The following is a 22,977-nucleotide window of genomic DNA, read 5'->3' as shown; positions in this document are numbered from 1 at the left end:
TCACTATTGGAAAATATTTTTTTAGGTGCAACAGTAGGAGAGTGTGACAGGATGTCACAGGAACACATAAGTAGTACCTCATTCCAGGGGAGGATGAGGACCCACGAACCCTCTAGAATAGACAGTCCCCACTCTAGAGAGAACCAGGTGGGGGAAGGTGCGGGATTATGGCCACAGGTGGCAGTGTGATCTATCTGTGTAACAGTTCCTTTGACATTCAGGTAACAAAAGTAAATACATGAGCTTTAAAAAAAAAAAACAACACAAAAAACCAATTGTATTGAAATACATCCTCACCAGTGATATATTTTAACAGCTTTTGTAATATCATGTATGTGTTTTTTGTTAACTCATGAAATAACAAGATGACACATTTAAAATATAGGCAATTTAAAATCTATATTTTAAAAGAGAGTGTGAAAACTATTGGTGCTTAGCTTGAATGAAACCATCAAGCTGTGTGGAGTCACGTCATGTTGGCCACCCATTATTTTCATGCTGTGATGTGATGGCCACAGATATTGAATTTCAGTTACAGTAAATATTCCACCTTGAGGTCGAGGCATTCATCTCTGACCCTGGCAACGTCATCCGTACCTTGTGAGAAAGAAAAGTGCTACAGGTTCCTGGTGCCACTGATGCCCTCAAGACAGAAATGAGCTCTGAGGAGTTTCCAAGTATTCACAAAACTCCCTTTTCAAATTAACAAATGGAGAACTTATAGACAGAGAGCATCGGAAGGCATAGACCTGCCATCTGTGAAGAGCACAGAACTCCGTATCTGGTGACATAGCTCTGCCTGGGTGCTGCCCACAGACAAAAAGATGCGGTCCCTGGAGGCATATGCCAGACCTGGTTGTCATGTGAGTTTCAGTAGCCAGGCGTGCAAATGCTATTTTTACAGATCTGCAATAACTATATTTTAAATCCTTTATGGAGATGTCTGTGGTGTTGGTGGGTGACAGAGTCATAGGCACTGCTAATCCTACTGCACTTTGTTGTTTACAATCATAACCAAAGAAATGCTAACTTTTTATTACAGGGTAGTGGGGATGAAAAGTTTACTTTTTCCTCCTCCATGGTCATGGGCCCATGGACTCGAGAGCCCAGTAGTGAAGCATGAAGGATGAGGTGGCAGGAGATGTACCCAAGGCTGCAGGGAAAGTGCTCAGGGTCATGTCCAGAGTCAGTGGGGAGTGTCTGGATATGTCAAGTGAGAAAGTGGTGGCTCAGATTTGGGCTTTAGAGTCATGGAAGGGGGACTGAGAGGGGATATGGCCGGGACAGGGAGGTGAGCTGGAAGACAATTTAAGAAGTTTGCTTGAGGAAAGATGAGACTTCAACTGTGACAGTGGGAAGGAGAATTCAAGCATATAATTTACCTGTGTAATTAAACATCACCTTTACACATGTGTCCACATTGTTTTACAAATGGTGCATTTAATATTTATATACACTCCTTCACATTGGAAATAAAATGGGGGGAGTCGATCATTTGTTTGATGTGGTGAACCAATGATGGAGAGAAAGGAGGCAAGAATGACTCCAAGCTTTTTAGCTTGAGTGATTGGGTTGATGATAATGACCCCAAACAGGAGATGTAAACCCAGGCGATTGATTTGAGGCAAGTTGGGCTTGGTGGGGAACCTAACATACACTCCCAAGATAAAAAGATATTAGGTGATTTAAGTGATGAAGAAATGATTGAACAAGGTAGACAATGAACAGAATGAAGTTGCTTGGAAGAATGCGCAGATTAAATGATCCATAAGCCAGGTGGCAAAATACCCAACACATGAACAGGATGAGGAGGTGGCCAGCAGTTGACAGCAATGAGGAACCAAAAACAGAGCGTCGTGGGCTCCCGAGAACGTGTGTGGGGCTTATTTCATGGGGATGGAGCCCTAGAGCGAAATGAAGGACTAAGGAGGACACTGTCTCCACCTGGTGGTCATAGGTAGACATATAGGGCCTTAGCACAGAAAAAAGGCATGATCAGGATTTGCACAACTCACCCTTTCCCTAAGTATCAGATTTAGACACCCAATAGTTAGAGACATTCCATGTAGGTGATCAGAATTATTGTAAACAAAATCACAATAATTCTTATTGATGGAATTCTTACTAAGTTTCATGCACAGTTTTACATGGATTATCTGATTTGATTCTCACAACTGCCCGATGAGTAATTTCTAATTTCTCCTCTTTACAGATGAAACCACTAAAGCTCAGAGAGGTTACGAGATTTGTCCAGCATCACAAAGTTAGGAAGGCAGTTGACCTAGAACCTTGGCCATCAGAAGTGAAATATCTGAAACAGACCTTCTCATCTTTCTTTTCCTGTTTTCTCATTAATGTCATCACCAGATCTGACTCATTCCCATTGACTCATTCCCGACTGACTGCACTAGCTCTTCAGTGGTTCTGCCCTGTGTTCTTCAAGCACTGACCTTCATTTTGTGTTCAAGAAATTAGAAGACCTCTTTGTTGGCTCAAGCCATGTTTCCCACGGGATGATTCTGAGAAACCGGGTCCAAGACATATTTATTATGTATCACATGAGGAAAGGAGCATGAGGTCAAATACATTCTTCCCCCAGCTTTATTGAGGTATAATTGCTATACAAAAAACTGCACATAATTAAAGCTTACAATTTACTGAGTTTGGACAGATGCATACACCCATGAAACCATCACCTCTATCAAGATAATAGCCATGTCTATCACCCTCAAGTTTCCTGTGTTCCTTTGTTGTGTGTGTGTGTGAATTACGGTAAGAACACATAACATGAGATCTACCTTCTTTTTTTCCCCCTCCCCCTTCTTTCTCCCCCCAATTCTGAGTAAAGCCGTTGTTCTCAGTCTAGTTGTGGAGGATGCAGCTCACTGACCCATGTTGGTATTATGAGCATTGTGCTCTACCCAGCTGAGCCAGTCGGTCGCTGGCCACAGGCCAGCTGGTCAAGGCATCTCTCGCTGGCTGCCGGCCACTCACGCTGGCTGCTGGCCACTCTGGCAGCACATGGCAGCCCAACTCCAGGGAGAGTTGTTATTCTCAATCTAGCTGTAGAGGGCGCAGCTCACCGGCCCATGTGGGAATGGAAGCATTGACCTTGGTGTTAGGAGCACCGGGCTCCAACCAACCTGAGCCACCTGGCCACCCCGAGATCTACCTTCTTAACAGATTTTAAGGGTACAGTAGCATATTGTTAAGTCCATGCACTGTGCTGGACAGCAGAACTCTGTAATTTACTCACGTTTCTGCACATTGAATAATACCCCCACCCCCGTCCTGGGGTAGCATCATTCTGTTGTTCACATCTATATATCTGACTATATTAGATGTCCCATGTAAGAGGAATCATGCGGTTATTTGTTCTCTGTCTGGCTTATTTCACTTAGTATAGTGTCCTCCAGGTCCATCCATGTTGTTACAAATGGCAGGGTTTCCTTTTTTAAAAAGACTGAATAACAACTAAATAGCAGAAAAATTAAAAACAATTTAAAAATGGGCAGAGAACCTGAGTAGATATTTCTTCAAAAAGGTCATACAGATGGCCAACAGATACATGAACAGGAGCTCAGTGTCACTAATCATCAGAGAAATGCAAATAAAAGCCACAATGACATATCACCTCACACCTGTTATTTTAGAACAGCTATCATCAATAAATCAACAAACAACAAGTATTGGTGAGGATGTGGAGAAAAGGGAACCCTCATGCACTGTTAGTAGGATTATAAATTGGTGCCGCCACTGTGGAAAATAGTATGGAGGTTCCTCAAAAAATTAAAAATAGAACTACCTTATGACCCAGCAATTCCAGTTAGGGTATTTATCCGAAGAAAAGAAAATCACTATACTGAAGAGAGAGATACACCACTGCGTTCATTGCAGCATTATTCATAATTTCATAATGGCCAAAGCAAGGAAGCAACCTAGGTCCACTGGGGGAGAATAAATAAAGAAAATGTGACACATGCAGACACACACACACACTCACACAAAGGTCTGTCCTGTCTTCATCCACAGTCTGCCTGGCACGGAGCCATGATAGATGTCGTAGACTTCAGTCATTACTGAATTCAAGGAAGTGCTCCCCAGCTGGTAGCAATTGTTTCTCTATTCACAGGACACACCTGGGGGACCCTGTGTCAACTGCAAGTTACTGCAGGCAGGAGGCACAAACCTGGTTTCTATTCCTGAGTATAGGGGTCTCTCTTTTTAGTATCCAATCTACTAGAAAACAATAGAAACAGACTGGCCAACTCAACCCAAAATAGCTGGATTAGGGTTCTCCAGAGAAACAGAACCAATAGGATATTTCTATGTGTTATTTATAAGGAATATTTATATTTATATGCATATAAATATTTTAATTTTTTAAATATTTAATTTTATAAATATTTATTATTTATATTTATGTAATTATATAAACATAAACAATTTAATGTATTTGCATCAATATAAATGTTTTATAAATATGTATATAAACATTTATATTTACATATGTAGATGAATATTTATATTTATGTGTTGCGATAAATATAATCTATAAATATTTATATAAATATTTATTACTTATATGTTAATATAAATATTTGTACAAATATTTATAGATTATTTATATTCATCGAAATAAATAATTTATTATTTATATATTTATATAAGTATCTATTATATTTGGCTCACATAGTTATGGAGGCTAGAAGTCATGAATTCTGCAGGGTGAGTTGGTCATCTGGAGACTCAAGAGAACCGATGTTTCAATTCAAGTGTGAGGGCAGAAAGAAAGCTTTTTGTGGCCAATCAGAATCCCCTATCACTGTGGGAGGACAGTCCTTTTGTTCTATCTGGGCTCTCACCTGATTAGGCGAGGCCCACCACACTGTGGAGGACGATCTGCTTTACTCAGTCCCCTGATTCAACGTGAATCTCATCCAGAATCACCCCCCTCAAGACACCCACAAACTCTGGGACCCGGGACCCCCTCAGGTGGACACATAAGAGCTTTGAAAGGGCTGTTGAGCACTTGCTTCTCAGAATGGTGGAAACCCAGGACCTCGTGGGGATCCTGGGGACAGATGCTTATGGGCCTTTGCTTCACAGCTGTGACCCAGATCCAACAAATCCCGGCATCTCATTCTTCTGGCACAGATGTGGCCAAAGGTGTCCCTGCTCTTTGTGCCCTGCTGTGGACAGGCCCATCCATCCTGCACAAACTCAGACTCAAAGACATGTGTACTCGGTTCCTGGGGTTGCCCAGCTGATTGCCACGAACTGCGTGGTTCACAACAGATTGTATCTTCTCACAGTTATGGAAGCCAGGTGTCAACAGAGTTGAGCTCCTTCTGGGGGCTCCAAGGGACAGTCCTTCCTGCCTCTTCCAGCTCCTGGTGCCCCAGGTGTCCCTGTGCTTGTGGCCATGCCACCCCATCTCTGTTTCCATCCTCCTCTCCCCATGTCTATGTCTCAAATCTCCCCTTCCTCGCTCTGTAAGGACCTTTGTCATTGGATGCAGGGCCTGCCTAACCTAGGGTCAGCTCATTTCCAGATCCTCAGTTTATTCCATCTGCAAAGAACCTTATTCCAGATGAGGCCACACTCTGACGTCCCAGGTGGGAATGTCTTTTGGGGTCCACAATCCAACTCACTCTAGTATCTCAGGAGGGGTAGTGCTTACCTGGACATTTGCTCTGCTGCTATCCCCAAACACTTCTCCTCCTTTGCGTGCAGTGGTCAGCTGGGGTAAGCGGAGGAGCTGGGGGGAGTCCAGGCAATGAACTGAAGAGCTGGTGACCCTCCCTGCTGTCTCTCCTCTCTGTGACCCCTCTGTGGGTGGCTCTCTGAACCCATGGCCCCTGAGACCAGCACCCTCAGGTCTGTGCCCCTTAGCACAGGGGCACTGTGGTCCTTTCCTAACCAGCCGGCAAGGGAGTTGGAGGGCATTCTGGACACACACCAACGCACACAAGCACACACACACACACACTGACATACACATAGACACACAGAGATGCATACACATACCAACACTGCAGACACACAAACACACAAACACACCGACACATGTAGCATACACAGACACACAAACACACAGACACACATAGACACACATCAACACATGCTTACACAGACACAAACTGAAACACACAGACACAAACTGACACACACAGACACTCAGACCCTGACACGCAAAGACACACTGACACACCTAGAACACATCCACACACATATAGATACACAAACACACAGATATGCATAGACACACACACAAACATGCAAATACAAATAGATATACATAGATGTACACAGACACACAAACACACATAAACACAGATACAGAAACACACGCAGACACAATGAGACACAGAGAGACACACTCAGTCGAGATGGGTGATAAGGACACACTATGGTCTCATTAGAAATTAAAGAAATACTAGTGAGTGAGGAGGAAAAATGGCGGCGTGAGGTGAGCCTCCATAAAGCTCCCATGGAATTTACAACAAATCGAACAACAATAACTCCACAAAGGACTCCCTGCACAGCAGACAGGCAAGACGAAGAGGCCCACTACCAAAGTCACCTACAGTTGGGAGAATCGCGCGAATGGGGGGAGGAGGAAAGGGAGAAGTGTGGTGACGGAGGCGCGCGGGGGCAGGACGCAGACCTAACTCAGTGCTCCGAGCTCACTGCTTCCCGGAACTACCGCAGCTGCGGGAGAGGGAAGACCTCGGACTGCTAGGGCTCCGCTTATGCCCCACAGGGCTAAGGGGGCAGCATATAACACGGCTGAAACCAACGCTTATGGCAGAGACCTCGGAGGAAAGACTGAGGGAAGAAGGCTGAAAACGGTGGTTTAAGCCCTCACTGCCGAGCAGAGAACGGAAACCTTAGGCACTGAGACTAGCCGCCCCCTCCCTACCCTCCCAGAGCTCGCCCCACCCCCACCTGCCCGGTGCTAGAAGCGGAACAGTAGCAGTGTCAGATCAAAAGAACAGAATATTTGCTGTTCTGAGAACTGTGGACCGCAGACACAGATTCGCACCCCAACTAGTTCCGGCAAAGGGGAGGGAGCTGTGGAAGCAGGACCGGCTGTGGTGGTGGTCACCGCCATTGCTCTGGGCCACCTCTCACAACTCACCCTGCCCCTGACCCCACCTATCTGGGTGGATCCCTGCAGGAGTAAACAGAGCTGCTAAAACATACGGGCTCTGAATCTGGAGCTGGAAGAGCTTTGGAACATCAAAAGCTCTCCGCATACCCACCAGGACACTGTGCCCTGTGACCTAGGAGAACTATTAACAGAGCAGAAGCCCGTCTCCCAGGGAATCCCCCCATTGTGTAAGAAGCTGGAATAGTGCAGAGAAAACATAGCACTACCATGTGGGAGAAGAAAAATAAGCTGCAGTTGGAGAAAAAATAAAACATTCTACCAATAAGTACTGGAACACAAAAGAAAGACCGCTTCATATCAACCTATTGCAGAAGCCACTCCTGTAGATGTCTAGGAAGAGATATAGTAAATCAGTAATTGCCATGAATAACCAAGGCAACAAGATAGCTCAGAAAGAAAGTGAAAAATCTCCAGAAAAGGCACTTAAAGATACAGAAATATGTGACTTAAATGACAGAGAATTCAAGATTGCAGTTCTGAAAAAACTCAACGAGATGCAAGAAAACACAGATAGGCAGTTAAATGAACTCAGAAACACAAAGAGCAGCATGAGCATTTTACGAAAGAGATTGAAATTTTAAAAAAGAACCAAATAGAATTTCTGGAGATTAAGAACTCAATAGAAGAAATTAAGAATGAAATAACCAGCTTAGGTAGTAGAGTTGACCAGATGGAGGAAAGAATCAGTGACATCGAAGACAGAAACCTAGAAATTACACAGATGGAAGAAGAAAGAGACTTGAGACTTAAAAGAAATGAAAGAACTCTACAAGAACTGTCTGACTCCATCAGAAAGAGCAATATAAGACTAATGGGCATACCAGAAGGACAGGAAAGAGAGAAGGGAACAGAGAATATATTCAAACAAATTGTCGATGAGAACTTCCCAAACTTGTGGACAGAACTGGACCCTCGAATCCAAGAAGCAAATAGAACACCTAATTACCTCAATCCCAACAAGCCTTCTCCAAGGCACATTGTATTGACTCTGTCTAAAATCAACGACAAAGAAAGAATCCTCAAGGCAGCCAGGGAAAAGAAGACGGTAACTTACAAAGGAAAGCCCATTAGATTATCATCAGATTTTTCAGCAGAAACTCTACAAGCCAGGAGGGAGTAGAACCAAATATTCAAACTATTGAAAGAGAGAAATTATGAGCCAAGAATAATATATCCAGCAAAGATATCCTTTGGATATGAAGGAGGAATAAAGACCTTTCCAGACATACAGAAGCTGAGGGAATTTTCTAATACACGACCTGCACTACAAGAAATACTAAAGGAGGCTATTCGACCGTCATCAACAGGGACAATTTGTGGCAACCAAAACATAAAAAAGGGGAGAGTAAAGGCCTGAACCGGAATATGGGAATGGAGAAAGTAAGCATGCTGAAGAAAACGGAATACTCTAAATATCAAACTTTCTTTTACATAAACTTAAGGGTAACCACTCAAAAAAACTCCAGAACTGAAATATATACTGTAATAAAAGAAGAAACAGAGGGAAATCTCATAGAATACCACACAGAAATAATAGACAAAAACAAAAGGCAAAGAAATTATACGAGGGGACTTAAATACATCATTGACAGCTATGGATAGATCATCCAAACAGAAAATAAATAACGAAATAGCAGCCCTAAATGACACATTAGATGAAATGGACATAATTGACATTTATAGAGCACTTCATCCTAAAACATCAGACTATACATTCTTTCCTAGTGTACACTGAACATTCTCAAGGATAGACCATATATTGGGACATAAAATCAGCCTCAGCAAATTTAAGAAGATTGAAATCATACCAAGTATATTCTCTGATTACAAGGCTTCGAAATTGGATATCAACTGCAAAAAGAAAGCAGGAAAAAACACAAGTACATGGAGATTAAACAACATAGTTTTAAAGAACGACTGGGTCAAAGAAGAAGTTAGAGGAGAGATCAAAAGATACATAGAAACAAATGAGAATGAGAATACATCCTACCAAAATTTTTGGGATGCAGCAAAAGCAGTTTTAAGAGGGAAATTTGTCTCATTACAGGCCTATCTCAAGAAACAAGAAAACTCCCAAATAAATAGCCTCATGTTACACCTTAAAGAACTAGAAAAAGAAGAACAAGTGAAACCCAGAAGAAAGGAAATAACAAAAATTAGAGCAGAACTAAATGAAATAGAGAACAAAAAGACAATAGAAAAAATTAATGTGACAAAGAGCTGGTTCTTTGAAAAGATTTACAAAATTGACAAACCCTTGGCTAGACTCACTAAGATAAAAAGAGAGAAGACACTAATTAACAAAATCAGAAACAAAAAAGGGGAAGTTATCATGGACACCACCGAAATACAAAGGATCATCCAAGAATACTATGAAGGACTATATGCCACCAAATTCAATAACCTAGAAGAAATGGACAAGTTCTTAGAAACATATAGCCTTCCAAGGTTGAACCATGAAGAACTGGAAAATCTAAACAGACCGATCACCAGTAACAAAATTGAATCAGTCATCCAAAACCTTCCCAAAAGCAAAAGTCCGGGATCAGATGGCTTCACTAGTGAATTCTACCAAACCTTCAAAGAGGATCTAATACCAATCCTGCTCAAACTCTTCCAAAAAATTGAAGAAGACACAGTACTCCCTAACTCATTTTATGAGGCCAACATTACCCTGATATCAAAACCTGGTAAGGACAGCACAAAAAAAGAAAACTACAGACCAATATCTCTGATGAATACCGATGTAAAAATCCTAAATAAAATTCTAGCAAATCGAATACAACAATGCATTAAAAAGATTATTCATCACAACCAAGTGGGGTTCATCCCCGGGGCACAAGGATGATTCAACATCCACAAATCCATCAATGTGATACATCACATAAACAAAATAAAGGACAAAAATCATATGATTATATCAATTGATGCAGAAAAAGCATTTGACAAGATACAACATCCATTTATGATTAAAACACTTAATAAAATAGGTATAGAAGGAAAATACCTTAACATAATAAAGGCCATATATGCTCATAATTAATGGTGAAAAACTGAAGCCCTTTGCTCTACATTCAGGAACACGACAGGCCTGTCCCCTATCACCTCTGTTTTTCAACATAGTGTTGGAAGTCCTTGCCAGAGCAATCAGGCAAGAGAAAGAAATAAAAGGCATTCAAATTGGGAATGAGGAAGTTAAATTATCACTCTTTGCAGACGACATGATGCTATATATAGAAAACCCTAAAGACTCCACCAAAAAGCTATTAGAAACAATCAACGAATACAGTAAAGTTGCTGGCTATAAAATCAATGTACAAAAGTCTATTGCTTTCCTATATACTAACAATGAAATCTCAGAAAAAGAAATACAAAAAACAGTTCCATTTGCAATTGCAGCAAAAAGAACAAAATACCTAGGAATAAACTTAACCAAGGATGTGAAAGACCTTTATGCTGAAAACTAGCAGACATTTTTGAAGGAAATTGAAGAAGACACAAAGAAATGGAAAGACATTCCATGCTCACGGATTGGAAGAATCAACATAGTTAAAATGGCCGAATTACCCAAAGCAATATACAGATTCAATGCAATCCCCATCAAAATCCCAAAGGCATTTTTTAAAGAAATAGAACAAAAAATCATCAGATTTGTTTGGGACCACAAAAGACCCCGAATAGCCAAAGCAATCTTAAGAAAAAAGAACAATAATGGAGGTATCACACTTCCTGACTTTGGCTTGTACTACAGGGCTACAATACTCAAAACAGCATGGTATTGGCAGAAAAACAGACACATAGACCAATGGAATAGAATTGAGAACCCAGAAATAAAACCACATAAACATGGACAGATAATTTTTGACAAATAAGTGAAAAACATACAATGGAGGAAAGACAGCCTCTTCAATAAATGGTGCTGGGAGAATTGGATAACCACGTGCAAAAGAATGAAACTAGACTGCTATTTGTCACCATGTACCAAAATTAATTCAAAATGGATCAAAGACTTAAGCATAAGACCTGACACAATAAACTGCATAGAAGAAAACATAGGTACTAAACTTATGGACCTTGGGTTCCAAAGGCAATGGAAGTAAAAGCTAAAATAAACGAATGGGACTATATGAAACTTAAAAGCTTCTGCACAGCAAAAGAAACCATTGACAAAATAAAGAGGCAACCAGCTGAATGGGAGAAGATTTTTGCAAATAGTGCCTCCGATAAGGGGCTAATATCCAGAATATACAAGGAACTCATGGAACTCAACAACAAAAAAACAAACAACCCAATTGAAAAATGGGCAGAAGACCTGAAGAGACATTTCTCCAAAGAGGACATACAAATGGAAAATAGACATAGGAAAAAATGCTCAACATCACTAATCATCAGAGAAATGCAAATAAAAACCACAATGAGATATCACCTCACCCCAGTCAGAATAGCTATCATCAATAAGACAAATAGTAACAAGTGTTGGAGAGGCTGTGAAGAAAAAGGAACCATCATATACTGTTGGTGGGAATGCAGACTGGTGCAGCCGTTATGGAAGGCAGTGTGAAGGTTCCTTAAAAATTACGAATGGAATTGCCATATGACCCAGCAATCCCTCTCCTGGGTATCTACCCAAAACATCTGAAAACATTTATAGATAAAGACACATGTGCTCCAATGTTCATTGCAGCTTTGTTTACGGTGGCCAAGACATGGAAACAACCAAAATGTCCTTGGATAGATGAATGGATAAAGAAGTTGTGGTATATATACACAATGGAATACTATTCAGCCGTAAGAAAAGATGATATAGGAACATTTGTGACAACATGGATGGATCTTGAGAGTGTAATGCTGAGCGAAATAAATCAGAAAAAGCAGAGAACCATGTGATTTCACTGATATGTGGTATATAAACCAAAAACAACAAAAGAACAAGACAAACAAATGAGAAACAGAAACTCATAGACACAGACAATAGTTTAGTGGTTACCAGACGGTAAGGGGGGTGGGAGGTGGGAGATGAGGGTAAGGGGGATCAAATATATGGTGATGGAAGGAGAACTGACTCTGGGTGGTGAACACACAATGGGATTTATAGATGATGTAATACAGAATTGTACACCTGAAATCTATGTAATTTTACTAACAATTGTCACCCCAATAAATTTAAAAAATTAAAAAAAAAAAGCAATAGTCAAAGTGTGTAAAACCAAAGATGAAGAAAACTTAAAGCAATGAAAAAGAAAAGACTGATATCTTACAAAGGTGAAAACAAAATATCCATGTTCTCATTAGAAATGAGAAATCAGAGAAATACACAATTAACAGTGCTGAGAGATATTAAAATTCAAGTTAATACCCTTAATGTGTTCTAAAATATACAATTCAGGAGGAAAAGTTATTCTGTGTAAGATCTGAAAAGAAAAGTGAATGGTGAGGGACTTTTAACCATGTGGCGATGTTGAATTATGGTGAATAATTGAAATAAAGAAACCATAAGGAAAGTGCAGCACAGGATTCAATGATATTTAAATATATTAAAACATATGAGTTTATACATTTTACCTAAATCAGGAGAGCCTGTGCTACTTGTATAATTTGACTGATGGCAAAAGACTCTATTATTAAGGCAATTATATTAATCAATAATTTGATATAATTTAATGGGCCTTTTGCCACATATTTTGCCGAATATAGATTACCTTTTTATCAGATCTGATTAACACCAAAGGACTGACAGTGGTATAGACACTGAGTACAAGCCTGTGGACAGCTCCGATGACTGGGGCATAAGCCCACAACAGGATTAAGGAGAAAAAGAGGATGAAGTCCACCCAGTACATGACCACAAAGAAGCTCACCAGCAGCAGGACGGTCTGGGTGGCCCTTTTCTCTGGGGAGGTTCTTGTGGAGAGGCTGGTGCTGTGAAGGTACTGGGATTGACTCCGATGGCTGGACAAGAGAATCACTATGTAGGCACTGGAAAGCAGTATGATTCCTACAAAGAAGACATCTCTAAATAATGACAGCATGAAAAAGAAGTCCTTGAAGATATAGCTAATGGGTGAAAGTGAGCAGTATTTACTGAGCCCCAGATGTTTGATAATCGTCACATTTGAAGAAGCTACAGTGTAGATAAGGTAATGACTGAAAGACAAACTGAGAATCCATAAGAAGAAGGAATGGAAAATGAAACTAGTGGATTTCTGTTTAAACCTGGCCAACCAGGAGGTGCTAGGGCTGATGGTGATGGCCTGGAGCATGCTCAGGAGGCAGGTGGTGCAGATGGAGAGGCCCCTCATGACCCTGCTCATGTAGACCAAGGCCTTACATTTGAAGTCATCCCCAAAATCCAGTGATTCAAGGAGACCTGGAGTCACCAAGAACAGAACAGTGAGGAGCAACAGTATGTGGACGAGGGCCAAGTGACTCGGGATCAGGTTGGTGAGCCTAGGTGTATGAATCAGGAGTGTGACAATGGAGCAGAAGGAGGAAGGTGCTTGTGGTGATTCCAATGACAGCTTGGAAAATAAGGAATTTATTAATGGTAACATAAGTGGAAAGCAAGTTCATCTTCTTAAGCAGAAAGAGTTAGCATATTTTGTATATTTGAAAGAAAAATAAACCTACATCACCAATATTATTTCTTATGTTATCAAAATCATCATTACCAATACCATATATATTGCATCCATTATTCTTGGTCAAATGACTAACCCTTATAAATTACTAAAATTTCAGTCTTGGTATGGTTTTCTTCAAATTTATATATATATTTCTTCAAATATATATGAAAAAAGTTTTATATATATAAAAAACACCAACACATTCATAATCATATTGGTAGAGGGTGCACATTATTTTTACTCCTTCAATACCTGGGTCTCCTTCTTTATAAAGCATTTTCTTACTTTTCTGCTGACTTGCTAACAGTCAGCACCCACAACAGTGATGGGCATATAAAAATTATTCAGTGGTGTTTGAACAACTGAATTTAACTAAATTTTATGTTAATGGGCATAGAATCGCCAACAGAAACAATTGGAGAAAGCAATTCTATGCTCGTTATATCTCTTCTTGGCTTCATTCATGGTTTATTCACTATAACCTCTGTGTAGGAGAGACAGTGCAGTCCTGTCAACAGTGTTAAGAAATCGTATTGATTTAATCTGACAGGACAATGAAATCCATTAATATTAACTATTTTAAATAGTCTACTCATGGGACAAACAATAAACTACTCCCATGTTAATTTCCTATTGCTGCTGTAACATATTACAGCAAATTTAAAGGCTTAATACAACATAATTTTATCTTACAATTCTAGATATAGGAAGTTCAAGTTGGGTTTGGATATGGGTTAAAATAGAGGTGTCGGCAGAACTTCATTCTTTTCTGGAAACTCTAGGGGAGAATTCTTTTTCTATAACTGCCTTTTCTATAACTAGAGGTTGCCCATATTTCTTGGCTCATGGCCCCCTCTCATCATGAAAACCTGCAATGCCTGATTGAGTTTTTCTCACACCACATCACTCAGACCAATGCACTCCTGCCTCCCTCTTCCACATTTAAGGGCACTCATTTGTGGTTATATTGGGCCAAACAGGATAATGCAGGGTAATGGCCCTCTCTCAAGGTCAGCTGATAAACAACAATTAACTCATCGGTCACCTTAATTTTTTTATTCCCATAGAACCTAGTACATCAGTAAATTACAAAAATTAGAAAATGGACATTTTTTAGGTGGCCATTATTCTTCCCTGTCCAAATTATTTAAATTGTACATCTTCAAAATGGCCCCAGTTATCTCACAGTTTGCTCCATTCCAGAAGCCCTTTATGTAAACTCTCTTTATCTCAGGAGAGAATTGAGAAATCCAGCTCTGTTATCAAAAGAACAAATGCTGCATTTATTTACCTATGACATCTATGAGGACCCATCAACTTGATGGATCACAGAATGAGCCTTTTCTGGAAACTTTACTTCATACAGGAAACATTACCATGCCCTTAAAAATGATGAGGTCACCAATGATAAGGGTAATTCTCTACATCAAAGTTCCTCTAGTATCAGAATCCTATGTAAAAAATTTACTTAAAAATTTTAAGTTACTTCCACATGTTATTTTCCATGGATATAGTCATATTTTATCCTATCCATTCAATCCAAGGCTTAGAAAAATTCAGCTGTATGATGACAAAAAAAGTAGGAAAACAAACATATCTTCAGCTCCTCTTTTGAGATTGATGAGTGGTGACTCATATTTTCAAAGTCACTGACAACTCTATGGGCCCCAAAAGATAAAAGTGTAAGACAATGAAGAAATTGTGACAGTTCGTATTCTTGACGTATGTTCAGAAATGCACCGTAATGCACAGTATTACTCTAAAAACCACTTGATATATGTGAGTTTATAAAAGAAAAATTGCACAGTTGATTAAATTGTTGTAACTTATGCTTGTATAAGATTAATAAAGGCACTCAATTATCTCCAACTGCCAGGACTGAAAATCTGCTAGTTCCTGCCAACGTACATTTGTATCCTCACCACAGTTGGGCTCGTTCTCAGGAGAAAAAAACAGAATAATAGTGACTTGAAGGCCCATTTAAAGATACCAGCCCACAACCAGTGAAGCAGTATTTGGAATGGAACACTAATATGTGTAATTATTTAGTAACTATATAGCCAAATTATTTCATTTATATAGTGCATGTATTGTAAGCCATATACCAAAAAAAGAGATAATAAAAATCATCATATAAAATTACATAGATAAGAATTGTAATTGTTTTCACTCACTTCAAGGATACTTGGCTAACCTTTCTAATTTCTTCTCCACCCCACTCAGTAATAGGGACATACTGCCAAAGAGTTCTACTGGATGGTCAGAGTGCCCCCTGTCCGGGGAGGCTCTTGCGAGTATTGGTGCTGAGTCTGTGTAGCACAGGGTCATGGTTCCCACAGAACAGAGTGCCAGACAGAAATCAGGGCACCTGCTTGAATATGAATTTCAGATAAACAACAAATATGTTAATGAAGTCCCATATATTGCATGAAAATATTCCATGTAAATATGTAGATAATGCATACTTACACTAACGAGCTATTTGTTGTTTTTCTGTAATTTCTGCTTAATTGCCTGCTCTTTCTATTTGCTGAATCTCACAACCCTCCAGTGGAAGAATCATGGGGTTTGGGAAAACACAGTGCACATATTGCATAAATAGAACAGAAGTCCGCAGAAGCCGCATAAAGGTTGCTCAGAGTGTAAAGGAAAATTTGGTTCTGACATTAAAACTTATTGATTTGAATGCACATTTAATCAATTACCATGAGAAGTGACAACTAGGAGTTCTTGGAGTAGAAGATGAAGCCGCTGAACACTCTCAGAAGAGATCATGCAAATCAAGTCCATGCTCATTATACGAGTTTACACTGGAGACTATTCTCAAATTGTTAAGTCCCACAGCATATACACAGGTTTGGATAATCATAAGAAAAATAAAACCATGAAGAGGACAAGGAAGAAAAGACTAGACATGACGTCTGTGGGTTTATATTAGATATCAGAAGTAAAAGGTAGTGAAATGAAAGAAGTAAGTCATTTATAAGATCCCAAAATATACTTTTGGAACAGGCAGATATGTTGTCTTTGGACAGGTGATATTTAGAAAACGTATTTGTTCATCTTTATAATAATATCTAACTTTTAGAGTTGTGTTATTTTATGAATTATGAGCATTATTTCTATGTAAATATTTGCACTTTATTTTAAAAAGTTATTATATTCATAAAACTACATAATAAATAACTTCATTTCTGTTTCATTATTTTATTAATCAAAATGTCATTTTTTTCCCATCAATTTCACCATATAAACTTCATTGTAAGACCTGTGACTAGACACCAACAGCATAAAATAAATATGAGAACTGCAGGTGACAAGGTGAAAGACGATGGTCGGTTCAGCTCCAGTATTTTGCAAACTGAAAACATAGCAGACAATTGCAGGAATTAAACACTTTTCCCACCAAGACTGGTTCCACGAAATGACACTTATATAATGTAAAAATGCCAAAAGATAAAGATAAGTCAGATACCTTTATTTTATTAACTGACATGCATTTATCATTTTTTGGCAATTGAACTTAGGGTAGGGTGCAGCTAGAAGCACAATGCTGCCGATAAGGGTATTTATAATCTCTACACACTTTATTCTCAGTTCTCCTGAGAAAAACATAGGGGGTGGGAGAGTGACTGCAGTGGTAGGTGACAGAATAACACAGGAGGAGTTGATCACAAATCACATACTATAAATTTGGGGAAACTGAATGAATTATCTCTGACAGTGCGTGTTTTTAAGCACTGGAACCAAACAGACAACAGCAAAGTATAACTCACTTGTTTCAAGTGCTTGTAAAGTGTTTTAACTTCTCAACTCTGTGCATAACTGTAGGAGAACATTAGTGTCATGGCAACTGTGTCAAATTAAGAATTTTGAGGAAATTCAACAGTGTGTATTCTGGGCTCCTTGTAATCTCATTAGATCCATTGGGAACTCAGGCTGTTTAACATTATCCTCACTAAATGTATGAAATGCAAAAATTTAACATGAGGATTTAAGGCAAACATAAAATTCTCTAATGGTCAGAAATACAAATAGAGGCTTTTTATTGATAAAACTTTGTGAGATGTTGACACCCTTGTACCCACAAATGGACAGTCACCACCATCATCATTCTGTTCCTTCTGATTTATGCAGTGCCCGGATTTCATCCTGTATTGCAGCTTAAGGAGGAATAGACACTATAAACATCCATTCTTAATGAATTGAGACATTAACACAAAACTTGTGATGATTCTGTTAAATTGAAATGTAGTTGTTACTTTTGTGAATATGTAATTTAATAAAGAAATATAATTTGAAATTTTTGCAGGAAACGTTAGGGATACTAAGTTTGTAAAATATTTTGGTAAGAGTATACTATTTCCTTCAAATGTTACACATTATTTTTCTCTCATCGAGATACAAAGTTCACCTAACATAATATTCTAATCCTTATTATAAGCTTTAGTTTATTTAGAAAACCTGAAATACTAAAACTAAATTTATTTTAGGAAAATATTTGAACTGAAGATGAATATATTCAGCCCACACTCATTATGCTAATAATGAAGTCTGTAAATATATAAGAAGCATAAGGTGGTATTTTTCAGATAGTTTCGTGGTAACCAGAAAAAAAATCTCTTAGCAATTACTATGATGAAATAAACAAAACCATTATTATGGTGATGTGCTAGAATCTCATCGTTTTAAAAGGTTAGGAACATCTTGTGCTTTATGTATCACAAGTTTAAACACAGTCTTAAATTTTTTTAATATTTAAAGTATCTGCAGATCGCAAATAACAAAAGAAAAAGACTAAAACATATTAATTGAGACATATTATATTTTAAAAGATAAGATGTCATGTAAATGCATACAGAAAGCTAAATTCAGAACAATATAAAAATGAGAGAAATCAAATGCAATCCCAATCAAATACATCAGAAAATCATAAATATATTCTTTCACAAATCTAGACATTTACAGCTTTATGAAGTCATAAAATTTACCTTTTCATCTGGAAATATTTATTATATTTAGTTATAATTCACTAAGAAACAAGACTGAAATTATGAGAATTATCCTAACACTTCATTGCAAAAATCCTGTCTCATCCCACCAGCCACCTGAGTCTTGAGCTCTCACCATTAGTGAAGCTGAGAAACAGACACTCACCCAGTTGAGTCTTTGGAGTGAATCTGTGGAAGTGAAATGAGGCTCCCAAGACATGTCATAGGGAAGGGATGTCATCAGCTCATCTCCCTCTAGGACCATAATTGTCATGTCACCTGTGGAAGCAGGACAGCTCCAGTCTTGGGATTGGTAGAAAGGGGAGCCACTAAAGGGAAAACTGGACTTACATCATTCCTGGAAAACAGCAGATTAGGAGCAGTTGGGTTCCAAAAATTTTCCACATGTGAGTTCATTTTCCTAGGTCACCTTGGCCTGGTGTGTGGTATGGTCTCCATCCTTGTCAATTAACTAGGAGTCTTTCAATAACCCTGCCTTCAAATCAGTAAACACCATGTCAGATTTCCCAATGTATCCCCCCTGATTCAAGAGACTGTAGTTGGTTCCCACAAGGGTTTCCAGCTGCCTTAGGGTCACAGCTGGACCATACAGCACCTTTGTGGGAATGAGGAACATGTCTACTCCAGACCTATTCAGGTGAAGTGCCCGTGGAGGGGACATAGCGTAGAGCCAGGGCACCTGGATTGAGAAGCAGGATGCAGGATGCATTTCACACCTCTCCTCTGGGCAGGTGCATTAATGGAAGGCAGAAAAGACACTTCCACTACAGGTAGCACAGAGGGTTGGGATATGCCCTGTCCTTTCCAAGATCTCTTATTTTAATGTGGACATCCTGGCTTCAGTTATCATGGGTTCTGTCACTTCTTTCTCTCAGTCTCCTCTGTTGTATCTAATCATAGGACTGGTTCATGTCAAACTTTCAGCACTACAGCTCCCATTTCTTAAAACTACCTGAGGTCTTAGCTGGCTAGCATCCCCACGTTGGGACCGTTTTTAGGTGATCCTCCTATTCATCAGCTGCATCAATACAGTCAATCATCGGTCAGACAATATTGAGATTCTGACTGCCAAAACTGTGCTCTTTGTAGGGGAAGCAAAAACGTTGCACACAGCATGCTCATATATTTAATTATTAGATCAGAGATTATCAAAGGAGAGAGACACAATTAGTAGATAAGGGCAAAATGTCTCCAAGCCACAGGAATTGCGGACAGCATCCATTTACATAAAGATACATAAATATCTGTGCCAGACATCATGAAAATTGTGGAATAGGAAATTCCAAGGACACATCTCTCCACAAAAATGGCAAAAATTGTCATAATCAGCTTTGTAACAACTCTGGAGAAAAGTCAAAATATTTGTAAACACCAAGCAAATGACTATAAAGAAAAAGGTGACTGAAAGATGGAATGAGAGCTTTGTGGTATTTTAACTTATCCTTACCTCACTGCTTTCCCATCCCAGCAGTTATCTGGGAGAGTAGCCCATGTTCCTGGTGTGAGTTCCTGGTTCTACAGAAAGTGGATCTGACCTCATTGTACAAGAATTGTGTTTTTATGTTTGCTGGTTTGGTTTTTGATCTGAGGTCTCCCTGAGGGATGGAAGGAATCTGACATACAGAAAATGCTAAGGGGAGAATCTCAGCATAAAATGAAAAAGACACTAGACGGTAATTCAATGCCTTGCCAAAAAAAAAAAGTAAGTATAACTGTATAGTGAAATTTAAAAGCCAGTAGTATTGAAATTTTGGTTTGTAAGTAACTGTCTTTTCCTATATTATTTTAAATTTATTTTTCAATTATAGTTGACATACAATATTATATTAGTTTTAGTTGTACAATACAGTGATTAGACATTTATATCATTTACAAAGTGATCACCATGATAAGTCTAGTAGGACCCATCTAACACCATACATAATTATTATACTATTGAACTATATTCCCTATGCTGTACTTCTCTTATATTATTAAAATATAAATCCTTACAAAACAATTATAAATCTATATTAATGGATGCACAATGTAAAATCTGTGATTTGTGTCATCACAAACATAAAGAGGGTTTCTGAGGATTCTAATAAGATGGCAGAGTAGGAAGTACCACTAAACCATCCCCCACCTAGGCAACAATTATACTGGCAGAATCTGTCTGATGAAACTATACTGATACTCTGGATTCTATTCAAAGGCCTTTAATTTCAGGGGAAAGATTTTCACAGTTAATTGCAGTTAATTTGGATCAAGTTCAGCTCTTAACATCATAGCAGCTATTGATATGCCACTCCCCAGCCCCATGGAAGGCAGAGCTTCACGTGCTTCTGGAGTGTGTGGGAGCCACAGTACGGAATTAGGGCTCTATTGTCCAAATATTGTGTATCTGTGAATTGATTGTTGATGTGGTTTCTGATCATGGAAGTGCAAACATGGAAGCAAGCAACCATTGTTACAAACAACCATTGTTACAAACTTTACTGCCATTGTTGCAAGCTTGTCTCACTCAAGTTCACTATTAATTACAGGGGATTTGGAGCACTAGTATATTTCTCCCCTTCATTTTTCTCATACTTCCCTCTCCTTCATTTTTCCCATTTAAGAGACAAATATGTCAAGACTAAGACATTCAAAAGCAACTATATATTCAGGGCATTTAGAAAGTCACTGAACATGTGCCCAAGAAAAAACACAGGCTCAGAAAAGACCTAATAATACCTTAAGTTTACAGGTTAGACTGATTCCCAGTGAAGCACACATATGGCCTACAATATCTTAAAAGGAGAGAGAGAGAGAGAGAGAGAGAGAGAGAGAGAGAGAGAGAGAGAGAGAGAGAGAGAAAGGAAATAGGAAGAGAAAGAAAACTTTGGGAGGAAAAAGGGGAGAAAATGATTTCCAGAGTTACTGCATTATAAGATTAAAATGTCCAGTTTTCAACAAAAATGTCACAAAGCAAAACAACAGGAAATTATGACTATTCAAAGAAAAAAATAAATCAACAGAAACTGTCACTTAGAAAGACAAAGTGAAAGATTTACTAACCAGACTTAAAAAACAAATCTGTCTTAAAAATACTGAAGTAACTAAAGGAAAATATAGAGAACATAAAAACTGATGCATGAAAGAGATGTAAATATCAGGAAAGAGATTTAAGGGTGCTGCTGCTTGTGCTGGGGCCCCAGGAGGGACATGTTGGAGCAGGGCCACCAGAACTGAGCGAGCAACAGACACACCATCCGCCGGGGCAGCAGCCACTTGGGGCCCGCAGTGACCCTCTGCCTGAGTGTAAAATGAGCCAAGGAGACTCAAAGCCAGCAGCCATTCCACATGCAGCGGAAGATATTCAAGATGACAGATGGATGTCTCAGCACAACAGATTTGTCTTGGACTGTAAAGACAAAGAGCTTGATGGACTGTTTGTGGGGGACTCCATGGTGCAGCAATATGAGATATGGCAAGAGCTTTTTTCCCCACTCCATGCACATAATTGGGGAATTGGAGGAGATACAATCAGGCATATTTTGTGGAGACTAAAGAATGGTGAACTGGAGAACATGAAACTTAAGGTCATTGTTGTCTGGGTAGAAACAACCAACCATGAAAATACCGCAGAAGTAGCAGGTGGAATCCAGGCCATCCTACAACTTATCAACACAGGGCAGCTACAGGCCAAAATCGTTGTATTGGGTTTGTTACCTTGAAGTGAGAAGCCCAACCCTTTGAGGCAAAAGAATGCCAAGGTGAACCAACTTCTCAAGGCTTCCCCTCTGAAGCTCGCCAGTGTTCAGCTCCTGGATACAGATGGGGGCTTCGTGCATTCGGACGGTGCCATCTCCTGCCACGACATGTTTGAGTTTTTGCATCTCACAGGAAGGGGCTACGCAACAATCTGCAAACCCCTACATGAACTGATGATGCAATTGTTGGAGGAAACACCTGAGGAGAAACAAACCACCACTGCCTGACTGGCGCCCATCAGCACTACCAGGACCCTAGCTTCCTCGGATCAGTCATGTCACCGGCACTACAGAAGCCGTCTCTTTCTTAAGGCACTTTGCATTGTAGAAAATTCTTGGATGTTCATATCTAGTGTTTGAAGGGGAGGAAAGATTAAACTGGTTCTGTACATAGAACGTATGTTTCACACAAGAGAAAAATGAGACAAGGA

The 22,977-nt window shown here is 39.3% G+C and overlaps 1 pseudogene; it reads left to right on the top strand.

Moving 5' to 3' along the window:
* Positions 1–22,099: 22,099 nt before the first annotated feature.
* On the top strand, positions 22,100–22,774 carry LOC109439011 (platelet-activating factor acetylhydrolase IB subunit alpha2 pseudogene; annotated as a pseudogene).
* The last annotated feature ends 203 nt before the right edge of the window (positions 22,775–22,977 follow it).

The sequence above is a fragment of the Rhinolophus sinicus genome, chromosome 5 (assembly GCF_057876585.1).
Source record: "Rhinolophus sinicus isolate RSI-liver-muscle chromosome 5, RSI-T2T, whole genome shotgun sequence".
NCBI lineage: Eukaryota > Metazoa > Chordata > Mammalia > Chiroptera > Rhinolophidae > Rhinolophus > Rhinolophus sinicus.
The sequence above is the reverse complement of the archived record's forward strand: the minus strand, read 5'-3'. Positions and strand labels throughout refer to the sequence as shown.